Genomic DNA, 12,810 nt, shown 5'->3' with positions numbered 1-12,810 from the left:
ACCCTACCTCAGCAACGGAAGACTGTGGACCATCTCTTGCGTGACCATGGACCTGACTCTGATTGTGTTTTTTTGCACTAATGTCTTGTTTTGCAGTGTTTTTCTTCACTGTCTGATATATTTATGTATAATTTATGTTCTTTGTGTTTTCTGAATCTACGTGCCTGTGATGCTGCTGCAAGCATGTTTTTTGCTGCACCTGTACCTCATTTTACTTGTGCACATGACAATAAACTCAACTCGTCTTGATTTGGGAGCAAGAGGGTCACTGCTGTGGACAGGGTAATGCTGCTCCCCTTTTAAGGAGCCCATAGTGAGCTCAGGCTATCCAGTTTAACAATGGTTAGATGTGTGCAGCCCACTCTGTTCACTAATCTCAGATAGCGAAATGAATTTCACTCATGTGATCTCAAACTGTGACTTGCAATTTTAAGTTACTGGACTGGGGGAATCGTTCAAACAGCGGGTTCGAATCCCACTATGGTCGCTGCGGAAATTTTAGTTCAAGTGAATTGAAGTTTTAAAGAAGGAAGTTTGCCTCCTTGACAGTGAGCAAGAAACCAACATTTTGTTTTCAAGACCCACTTCCATCAGGGGAGGAAATCTGCCTCGTTTGCTTTATATGTGACTCCAGACCCACCAATGTGGCTGCCTCTCAAATGTCCCCTTGAGGGTTTTCTCTGTCTTCTAGAAATCTCTTCCCATGACAGAGCTTGGAGTAGACTTGGTCTTAGACGTGCCAACAACCGGGCCTACAAGTTGAACCTGGGTGAACGTGAACAGAGCTTTGATGTTCAGCCTGGAAGATTCATCATCTTCCTATTTCGTATGGAAGCAGATATGGAAGGGTAATGATAAATTTTCATTTCCTGGGGGGGAGTTGATGGCAATGTGGGGAGAATAAAACGGTTTAGGGAGGTTCAGTGTAAAAATGGGTGTTTGATGGTCAGTACAGACTCGGTGGGCTGAAGGGCCTGTTTCTGCGCTGTATCTCTCTATGACCATAATGTGGATGAGGTGCGTAGTGTATCATTGGGTAATCCCCTTCTGTGGATTGGATATTGTGTTGTTCAATACTCCTTGGTCAATTCTAGGTGACTATAGAAATACACCAGAGGGTTCTTAAATTGTACATTTGAGCATCCAGGATATCCACTTCTTCAAAAGTTTGCATGGATAAACTTTAGAGTTGCAACCATGAAGGTCACGGTCAGGATTTTCTGCATTGGGGTTATAACAGGACGTTTATTGAGACATTGAGTTTTCCAGATCTCATCAGGATTAAGTCACAGTGCGGAAGGTTAAGCTCATGGGACCCAAAGCAGTGATAGTGATCTGATATTGAACTTAAACTTGACTCAGGGAGGTTGAACTGTGCTCTCCACTGAGCTTTATATGTTCATTTAGGAATCTAATCACCCTGCTTTGAATTCTTATGCTGATTTCCCCTTTGCTCTGCTTCCCCACCCACAGCCCCCAACTTTCTCTGCTTCTTTAACTCTTACTTTCCCCACTTCTGATGATAGGGCACATAACATTAGCCTTGTCTCTGGACCTGCTGAACAAATCCAGCGTTTCAAATTTTATTTCAAATTTCCAGTATCTGCAGGATTTTGCTTTGGTCGGGGTGTGAAGGTGTTGGTTTTTCCATAAGTTGCCTGTTAGGATAAACAGGTGGCATCTATTCAGCAGCTTCCTCCACACTGAAATATTACTGGATTCTTCTGGAGTTAACAGCAAAAAGTTCCATAGAGTTTGAAAACTCAAGGTCTGAGAACATGGCACTATTATATTGATAATGGTTCTGCCCAGAAACTGTGTGGGTCCAGGTGGAATTAGACAGTAAGATATTGATGTTCATTTCCATAGCACCTTTTGAAGTCTAAGTGGGTCCCAAAGAGTTTCACAGCAAAGTACTTCCAAAATGTTGTCACTGATGCAATGTAGGGAACATGGCATCCGACATGCTCAATAATTAGAAAATGTTTTTGTGATTGATGGATTGACCACGTCTCCTGGTTCCATTTTAGACAGTGCCAGGAGATCTTTAACATCTACCTGAGGGCAGACCGGGACTTAACTTCTCAGCAGGGGCAGGCTTGAGGAGCACTCCAACTCTCAAGCCTGCCCTGTTCTTCAATACAACCATGGCTGATCTAACCCTGGTCTCATCTCCTCTTCTGTGCCAGTTCCTCTTAGGCTTCAGTTCCCTGATCTTTCAAAAATGCATCTACTTCCTCTGTAAGTATCCCCAATGATCTGGCCTCCACGATCCTCTGAGGTAGAGAATTTCAGAGACTTACCACCCTCTTGAGAAGAAGTTTCTACGTACCTCAGTCTTAAATGAATGTCCCTTATCTTGCAACTGTGCCCCCTTGCTTGAGATTCTCCCACTAGTGGAAACATGGCACTGTCTACCTGTCCTGTCCCCTAAGGATATTACATTTTTCAATAAGATCATCCCTCATTCTCCAAACTTCAAAGAATATAGATCTAATTTCTTTAGCCGCTCAAGATAAGACAGCCCTCTCATCCCAAGAGTTAGCCAAATGAATCTCTTCTGGATTTCCCAGCAAGGCCAGCACATACTTTATTAAATAATGGGACCAGAATTGTGCACGGTAGTCCAGGTGTAAGCTCACTAATACCCTGTACATCTGCAACAATACATCCTTATTTCTAAACTCCAACCCTCTTGCAGTAAAGGGCAACGTGCCATTTGCCTTCTAACCACTTGTTGCACCTGCCTGCTAACCTCTCATGACTAGTGCACAAGAACTTCCAGGTCCCTCTGTACTTAACTCATCTGGTATTGGTATGAGTTTACTATTGTCACGTATCCCGAGATACAGTGAAAAGCTTTTGTTTTGTGTGCCATCCAGACAGATCGTTCCATACGTAAGTACATTGAGGTAGTAAAAAGAAAACAGAATGCCATTTTCTCCATTTAGATAACAGTCTGCCTTTAGATTCCTTTTAACAATGTGCATGACTTCACTTTCCCACATTAAACTCCATTTGCCAATTCTTTTGCTCACTCATTCACCCGATCTATATCCCATTGCAGAGTCATAATAACTTCATTGCAACTTGCCCTCTTACCTGTTTCATTTCATCAGCAAACTTGGATACCTTACACTCTTCACCCTCCTCCAGGTCATTGATACCTATATAAGTTCTAAATAACTGATCCTTAGGGCACCCCACAAGTTACATCTTTCCATACTTAAAGATGGGGATTGCACTCTTTCTGTATTGCACTGAAGCTTCTAGACTGAGACTTGAACCTGAGACCTTCTGACTCAGAAGCAAGTGGTAGCCACAGTGGTCAAGTGCCTCAGCAGATAATCCAAAATCTCTCAATGACTATCATGTGGATGTGTTGTATGGTGTATCACTGGGGGGCAATCTCTTTGGTGGCTGTGGATTGGATATTGTGTTTCCTGTGCCCCTTGGTCTGTTCTGGGTGACAAGAGACACCTACTATCTCCCTAGCTCTGTATTGCATCTGCTTCACAAGCCAGTAGTCTGTTGCCTGACCAAGACTTCAGGTCCACACTTTAAACTCCTTTTCATTTTTGATCACTGCAGTCAGAAAGAAATAAACTTCCAGTTTGCCTTCACAACCTTAGGACATGGCACATCAATGACAAATTATTTTTCTGTTAGGCTTACAAATAATATGTTGTATTAATTAAATCCACAAGGATGGTTCAATTTTAACATTAATAATAGGACATGCCAATTGAGATAAATAGATTTACTAGGTCAAAGACCAGAGGGCAAAGAGGTAGGTAATTGGTAGTGGGATTAGAGGGACCTCATTGTAGTGGCGATTAATTGCGCTGGAATGGTGCAGACAAGATTTACAGCCTGTTGTCAGGACTGCAGAACGAACGAGTGGCTACCTTAGGATTGCATCCATTGGAGCAGTATGGCAGAGTGGCGCTGCTAGTAGAGCCACTGCCTCGTAGCTCCATTGACCCAGGTTCAATCCTGACCTCTGCCTGTGTGGAATCTGCACGTTCTCCCTGTGACTGCGTGGGTTTCTCCAGGGAGCTCCAGTCTCCCGCCCACCATCTCACCCCCCCACCCCCCATTCCCAAAGGCATGCGAGTTTGTAGGTTAATTGGCCGCTGTGAATTGCTGCTAGTGTGTAGGTGAGTGGTAGAATCTGTGGGGGGGAGGGGGGGAGTTGATGGGGAAAATGGGGAGAACGTCTTGCAGGGAAAACTTATGGGGGCTGGGATTACTCTATGAGTGGGCATGGACATGATGGACGGAAGTGGTCTCTTTCCATGTCCTGTGGAACTGAGAAGGTTGAGACAAGATTTAATCAGGGGAGGTGGGTGGGGTATTAGGAGATAGGTACAAAATTATGGGGGGCCTTGGGAAGTGGGGCCCTATTTCATAATAACATTGAACCGATTGGCAGGATGCTGAGGAGAGATAATGTTAAGGGATCGTGGCTCATAGTCTATGCTGGTGTTGGAGGCAGAAACCTTCACTGTATTGTGCAAGGAACAGCATGAGTACCCGTTGAGTTCCTCCAGCAGTTCTTTTTGCTGATGACAGGGTCGGTGTTGTGGGAGAATCTCAAACGAGGAAACACAGCAGCAAGAAAATAGGGAAGTCATTTAACAGTGAGGTGCTTATGAATTTCTTCTGACAGACAGTGGTGAATTTTTGGAATTCTCTACCTTAGAGGGTTGTGGAGTGAGATCATTGATGGTATTTAATTTTTTTTAAATTTAAAAATTGGTAAAACTGATTTATTATTGTCACATGTACTGAGGTACAGTGAAAAACTTTGTTTTGCATGCCATCTATACAGATCATTTCATCACATTGAGGTAGTACAAGGGAAAAGCAATAACAGAATGCAGAATATAGTGTTACAGAGGAAGTGCATTGCAAGCAGACAATAAGGTGCAAGGTCATGACGAGGTAGATTATGAAGGAGTAGATCATTTTTTGGAAGATCGAGGAATTAAAAACTATTTGGATCTGGCACAGAAGAGGGATTGAGGTCTCTGGCAGATCAGCCTGGATGGCTGACCCCTGTCCTATTTTCTTTGTGTTCTAGTGCGTGAGCTGTGAAAGTAGCCTGCCAATCAATTGGTGAAGATTCCATATTTTGCATAATTTAGGGATTAAGTGGAGCTTATTTCTTAATAAAGTAACCTTCAATAAATAGTAATGTTTCTTGGGGAATGTTGTCTTCTGAACTGTGTTAAAAAATAATTAATTTCTGCCGCCTAAATGGACTCTTTTGATGGAAGAAATGTCGTGTTGTGAATTAAAAGGAATTAACATATTCAGAGCAGGATAGCTGACAAACATAAGCCGTTACCACATGAAAGGTACAAGATAAAAGGGAGCTAACAATTCTGTGAGTATGAAAGCCAGGAGTGTGTGAGAGGAGAAGCAGCGATTAGTAAAACACTGAAACACCTTGTAGTCTAGGATGGAAATCTGCAATTGCTTTGATTTGCAGTGTTTATTGGCTCCTTATTAATCCACGCTTGACAAATCTGGCATTGTACGAACAGTTCCAATTGCTGTACTGGTCACAGATACAATGGTAGGACACCAAGTGAGATGAGAAATCATTGTTTAGATTCCTTTACATAAAGCCTGTAAGGCAAGATAACAGCTTGGGGGAATCATAGGTTCAGGAACTGCTACATTCCTTCAACCATCAGGATCTTGAACCAACCTCTACAATTCTAATCCTAGCTCAGCAACGGAACACTAGGGACCACCTCTTGCACTATCATGGACTTGTCTCTGATTGTGGTTTTTTTTTGCACTGTCTCCTTTTGCAGTCTTTTTTTCTTCACTGTCTTGTATAATTTATGTACTGTGTGTTGTCTGAATCTACGTGCCTGTGATGCTGCTGCAAGTAAGTTTTTCATTGTACCTATAACTCACTGTAATTGTGCACATGACAATAAACTGGTCATGACTTGGCATAACTGCTCATCCTTTGCTATCTCCAGAACTGATTATTCCAACATATACACAAATACCATGCGTTACTAGGTGTTGAGGTTCTGGGAAGGACAGGTATGGTCACATTGGCAGGGAACGTCCCACTCAGATGGATTGCTCTATACCACCTGCACCTCATAGGAACTTTTGACTACAGGTCAACAAGGCAGTGGTTTATGCCCTTGAGACAATATGGGAGGAGGAGATGGTGTCTCCCATTGGATGGTTCCCTGATGATGGTCAAAGTCATCACCAGACCTTTCATACGAGCACTACTTGTTTAGCTGGTGGTCAGATGGGACTTTTGCATCAGATTTTTCATGCACAGATGAAGCCTCACCAGCACACACTGCCCTTGAAGTGGTTGTGGTGTGAATGGGACTGTCATCCCTTTCATTGAATGTACATAGAACAGTACAGCACAGGAACAGGCCCACAATGTCTATATCGAACACGATGACAAATTAAACTAAACCTCTTCTGTTTGTATATAATCCATATCCCGCCACTTCCTGCATAGTCATGTGTCTATCTAACAACCTCTTAAATGCTGCTGTTGTATCTGCTTCCACCATTCCCTCTGGCAGCCTGTTCCAGACACCCACCATTCTCTGTGTAAAATAAAACTTGCTCCAGACACCTACTTTAAACTTTCCCCTTTCACTTTAAATGCATGTCACATTTGCCAGTAAGGCCTGGAAAGGGATGCAGTGGTTTTGTTCAGGGTTCACCTCGAACAACTGTGACTCTGTGCCCTACAGTCTGTTCCCAGAACCGTGCACTGAGACAAACAGCTGCTGCTGGTAGAACATCAATGATGGAAAGATCTACTTCGGTCCATGCAAAACCTGCTGTTCAATCAATGCAAGGAGCTGTCCAGGATGGAGTGTTGCAGGCTGGTATTCGCCAAGCAGGAGCTCCTGTTGAGGGATGCATTGACATTTGACGTAGCTGCCACAAAGGCTTTATGGGGAAAGGCAACAGTTAAAGCTCTCCCTCTGGTTCACACTCTGTGGTTGGAACCCTTGTGAAATGACCTCAGGCTGTGCTCATCGAATGAAAGCCAATGAAACAAAAACAGACTCTGCTGGAAATATTCAGCAGGTCTGGCAGCATGTGCGGAGAGAGAAACAGGGTTAACTTTTCAGGTCAATGACCCCTTGACAGAACTGGGCAAGGTTAGAAATGAAGTGTTTTAAGTTCAGAGAAAGTAGGGGTAGGGCAGGGAGAACAAAAGGGAGTATCTGTGAGAGGTGAAGACGGGGAGAGAGTGACGACACATGGTGATGCCATTGAGTCATCCAGCACAGAAATCAGCCCTTCTGCTCAATGAGACCATGTCAACCATTGAGTGCAGGGGAGGCTCACCAGGATGTTGCCTTGATGTTGGCAGGACTGAACAGAGTAGATGTGGTTAAGCTGTCTCCCTTGGTGGGTGAGTCCTGGACTAGAGGGCACAATCTTAGAATTAGAGGGTACCGGTTTAAAACAGAAATGAGGAGAAATTTCTTTAGCCAGAGGGTAGTGAATTTATGAAATTCTTTGCCACATGCAGCTGTGGAGGTCCTATCATTGAGGGCACTTAAGGAGGAGATAGATAGGTATCTAATTAGTTATGGTATCAAGGGATATGGGGATAAGGCCAGAATTTGGGGCTAGATAGGAATAGTTTTTAGTTTAGCTCATGGAGCAGACTCGACGGGCCGAATGGCCTACTTCTGCTCCTTTGTCTTGTGATCTTGTGATCTTGATTGGAGAATCTTAGTTATTAAGAGAGATTGGATAGGCTGGGCTTGTTTTCCCTGGAGTGAAGGAGGCTGAGGGGTGACCTGATAGAAGTAAATAAGATTAAGAGAGGCATAGATAGGATAGATAGTCAGTGTCTTTTTCCCATGGTAGGGGTATCAAAGACAAGAGGGCTGGGTTTAAGGTGAGAGGAAGGAATGAGATGAACCCCACTGCATCCCATTCTCCCTACATTCCCCTCAATTCCTCCCAGGTTCTACCTCTCACTTTGAGCCGGGGGGCAATTTACGGTGGCCCAATTAATTAATCAATCAGCACATTTTTGGGATGTTGGCGGGAATCCATGCAGTCACATTGCAAACTCACTGGAGGTCAGGATTGAACCGGGGTCACTGGAGCTGTGAGGCGGCAGCTCAACTAGCTGTGGCACTCTGTCGGCTGAGTGAGTTATTATTTATTTCTTTTTCTCTAACCATCCTCATCCATCTCCTTCCATTTACACTCCTCCTGACAGATGAGCTGTGATTAACCAGGTGATATCCAATGCCATCACTGTACAGTGGATCAGAGTTATACAGTCACTGTACAACTCTGATCTGTGTTATTATGTAGTTATAATAAATTTAAATTAAGTTTTATTTACAGCGTGGTAACAGGCCCTTCCAGCCCAGCGAGTCTGCGCCGCCCATTTTAAACCCAAATTAACCTACCCGTACATCTTTGCAATGTGGGAGGAAACCGGAGCACCCGGAGGAAACCCACACAGACACGGGAGAACGTACAAACTCCTTACAGACAGCGACGGGAATCGAACCCTGATCACTGGCGCTGGAAGAACTACAGTTCCCAGTAGGCAATGCAAGGGGTCACATGGGGGAACAGGAAGTGGCCGTAAAAAGAGAGGGAAAGCAAGCAGTCTGGTGTTGGTTAATATAAAATATTCAGATGTTAAACCCACCCTTTCACAGACACTCCCTCCGTTCTCTCTTCACCTCCCCTTTGCTGCAACTGAAAACATGCTTGTTTTCTGACTTTTCTAGTCCTTAAAGAAGGTTCCTTGACCTTAACTCTGTTTCTCTCTCTCCACATTTGCTGCCTGACCTGCTGAGTGTTTCCTGCGTTTTTTCTTTGCTTTTGTTACTGTCATAAAAGGAGACTCAGAGGAAGGTCTGTAACGGGAGGAAATGAATGAAACCTGAAGTATGAAAAACAGAACACGGCAAAATAAACAAATGCTAGAAATGTGAGATTCAAGACTGAAGTGGCTGATTATCTGAAGTTGGCATTGAATCATGAAGGTCGTAATGCGCCAAGTTGGAAGATGAAGTGCTGCTCTATGATTTCAAGTGTTATCAGCACCTCTCTCTCTCTGGAATGTTCTCCAGCCTTACAAGTCTCCACTCCTGGGTTTGTGCACAGTACCAGCAATTTTACCTCCACTGACAGCTGTACCTTCTGGAACTGATGCCATTCCACCTCTCTATGTCTGAGGTGCTGCTTAGAATACACCACTTGGCATTTGATATCTCTTCCTATGCCTTGGTCAAACTTTATTTGATAATCTTCCTCTGAAGCATTTGGCTGTGGTATGTTGTTATAACGAATCTCTGCTTTTTTGCTCTCTCTTCATTAAGGGGCACCAATTCTTATTGCCTAGTCCATTTCTCACCTGTCCTAATATCCTTCCATGTGGATTTACAGCAAATACTTCTGGAATATTTTACTAAATTAAAGTTGCTACTTAAATGCAAGTTGCTATTGTTGGATAGTGCACTCTGCTGCATCTTTCAGAGACAAGTAAGTACATCAGATATTCACATTCTTTGTCCTATGTAGATTCATACAGTATCAAAACATACCCTCCAGCCCACTGAGTCAGTGTCGACCATTAAACACCCACTTACACTAATCCTGCACTAATCCCATTTTATGCTCCCCACATTCCTATCAACTGCCCCCAGACTCCACAGCTCACATACACACTGGCAGCAATTTACACTGGCCAATTAACCCTCCAACCTGTCTGTCTTTGGGATGTGGGCTGAAACTGGAACACCTGGAAAAGAAACCCGCATGATCACAGGGAGAACGTGCAAACTCCACACAGACAGCGCTGGAGGTCAGGATTGAACCTGGCTCACTGTAGCTGTGGGGTAATGGCTCTATTAGCCACTGTGTTACCCTGGAGAAAACATCTCATGCCTGTTGTGCACAGGAAGATTCCACAACTGTTTGTCCTCTTCTCATTAGCGGTGTCTAGGGAAATAGAATGTACTCAAATGTAAGAACCTGCAGAGAGTAGTAGACTCAGCCCAAAACATCATGGGCACATCCCTCCCCAACCAGCAGAAGTATCTACAGTACATGAGGCATTGCCTCAGAAGACAACATCTATCATCAAAGATCCTCACCATCCAGGCCATACCATCGCGCATCTACCATCGGTCAGGAGGTACAGAAGCCTGAAGTCCCACACCACCAGGTTCAAGAACAGCTACTTCCCTTCAACCATTTGGTTCTTGAACCAACATGCACAACCCTAATCACTACCTTAGTATAACAACACTTTGACCACTTTGCACTACAATGGACTTACTTTTTGTTCTAATTATGTTCTTTCTTGTAAAAACTGTGTATAATTTATGTCTAATTTATGTTTTTCTTGTGAATGTTGTGTCTCTGATGCTATGTGCCTGTGATGCTGCTTCAAGTAAGTTTTTCATTGCACCTGTGCACACATGTACTTGTGCATATGACAATACACTCAACTTTGACTTTGACTCATCCAACATAGATGAATGTGAGGTCTACAGACTCTGCGATGGATGGGGCAGAAGGTGCTTGACAGGATGGGTATGTGGTTTGAGCTGCTGTATGCTCCTTCTACTTGGTTTCAACATGCTCTTGGAGAGACACAAATACTTCATGCCTTGCTCAACACACCTCCTGCATTTTGATGGTCACGAGCCAGGGACCTCAATGAGTTTGTGTTGATAGTGGAAGCTCTGAGAATGTCCTTGAAACATTTTCTCAGTCTTCCTGGACATTACTTTCCATGGTAGAGTGAATAGAGGAGTCTAGTGCCAGGCACGTGGACAATATGTCCCTCTCAGTAGAGTTGTTAGAGTAAACCCATGTAGCCAGAGGGGGAACGTGTGAATTTCACACAGACAGCACTGGAGGTCAGCACTGTACCGGGTCCCTGGATCTGTGAGGCAGTAGTTCTACTAGCTGCGCCACTGAGGAAGATTAACAAAATCATTAGTGTAATGACACAGAGATAATCTGGAGATATCAGATGTTGAATGTAACCATAAAATGGTGAGTGTGAACTACACCCTTGTGGCAGCAATCACCCTACGTCCCTGAAGCAAAAAAAAATTGCTATTCAGCACCTAGCACTTATTATACAGCACTTATCCCAAAGTTAGTTTAATTGTTTAATTATGGACCTATCAATGGTAATTAAGTCACAAGTTTGTGAATTGTTTCTTAAAGCTGGGGATGTCGGCCTGAGAGAAGCCACTGGATTTGAAGTGGCTTGTTTTGGAATGTTTTCAGTGCTTTGAGATGCCTACTGTAGATTACCTGTATTTCCAAAGGTGGGGATTACAGCTACTCCAAAAACCAAAAACTTGGTGGTGTATTTAAGGTCTTGATTTTCAAATTATCTCTTCCTCAGTTGACTGAAGGCTATGCTAGTGATGATGGATTTGATCAGTTATTTCTGAAAGGCATCTCCCAAGAAATGGAAGGTGCTCCACTCTTTCCAAAGTCCAAGGTGAAACTACCTGTGATGGACTGGAGCTCAACATCTGAATGTGCAACACACACGTGTCACCAGCGTCCCTTAGCTTGAGGACTGTGATTGGAATCATATTGGTTCTGGACTGGAGGAGGCAGAAGTTAACAACTTCCTGTTTGTTGTGGAAATTAATCCTATTCCAGCAGAGAGTTTATTAGAGGTCATAGAGTCATACAACATGGACACAAACCCTTTGGGCCACTGGGTCCTCTGTTACCATAAAACACCCATTTACGTTAATCCTACACTAATCCCATTTTTAAAATCCTTTCCCCAGATTCTACCACTCACCCACACACTCATGGCAATTTACAGTGGCCAATTAACCTACCAACCCACACGTCTTTAGAATTTGGGAGGAAACCAGAGTACCTGGAGGAAACCCATGTGGTCACAGGGAGAACGTACAAACTCCACACAGACAGCACCAGAGGGCAGAATTTAACATGGGTCACAGGAGCTGTAAGGTAGCAGCTCTATTAGCCTCTGAGGAAGATTGAGAAGATCAGTGGTGCCTAATGTGAAGATATCTGATATTGAATGTAACAATGAAATGGTCAGGATGAACTGTGCTCACCTGGTACAATAACTACATGTCTCTGAAGCAATTGGAACTTATTATCCAGCACCTACCCCAAAGTTATTTTAATCATTTAATTACACAAATATCAACTATAATTAAATCACGTGCCTTTTACTGAGCTTGGCAGCCTCTGACCTTGAGTACTTTTTCTGATAAAATCAGTACTTTATTGCTACATTAAATAGAAACAACAAAATACTTCATTTAATTTTATTTAATCCATTTAATTTTTGTGAATATGAAACATATAACAATTGGATAGGTACATGGAGCTGAGAAATATAGAGGGCTATGGGTAAGCCTAGTAATTTCTAGGATGGGGACATGTTCGGCACAGCTTGGTGGGCTGAGTGGCCTGAATTGTGCTGTAGTTTTTCTGTGTTTCTTTGATTATTGAATTGACTATGAAGTGATCATTTGGATTCTTTGGTGCATAATTTGTCCTTTGAAGTGAGAGATGTCAGTAGGTGTCAGCATCATGAATCTCTCCCTAGGTCAGGGGCCGAACAAAGTTCCCTATACACTGTCCCATCAAACACTTGCAGGGCAGGGTCAGCATTGGTTAGATGGAATGCAAAGTTCTCTCCCCACTATCCCATCAAACAGTACCTGAGGCCAGGCAGCATGGTTTGGATACAAAGTAAAGCTCCCTTGACATCAGCAATGTTCATTGCAAAGCTCA

The sequence above is a fragment of the Pristis pectinata genome, chromosome 29, assembly GCF_009764475.1.
Source record: "Pristis pectinata isolate sPriPec2 chromosome 29, sPriPec2.1.pri, whole genome shotgun sequence".
Classification (NCBI taxonomy): domain Eukaryota; kingdom Metazoa; phylum Chordata; class Chondrichthyes; order Rhinopristiformes; family Pristidae; genus Pristis; species Pristis pectinata.
This window is presented reverse-complemented; position numbering follows the sequence as displayed.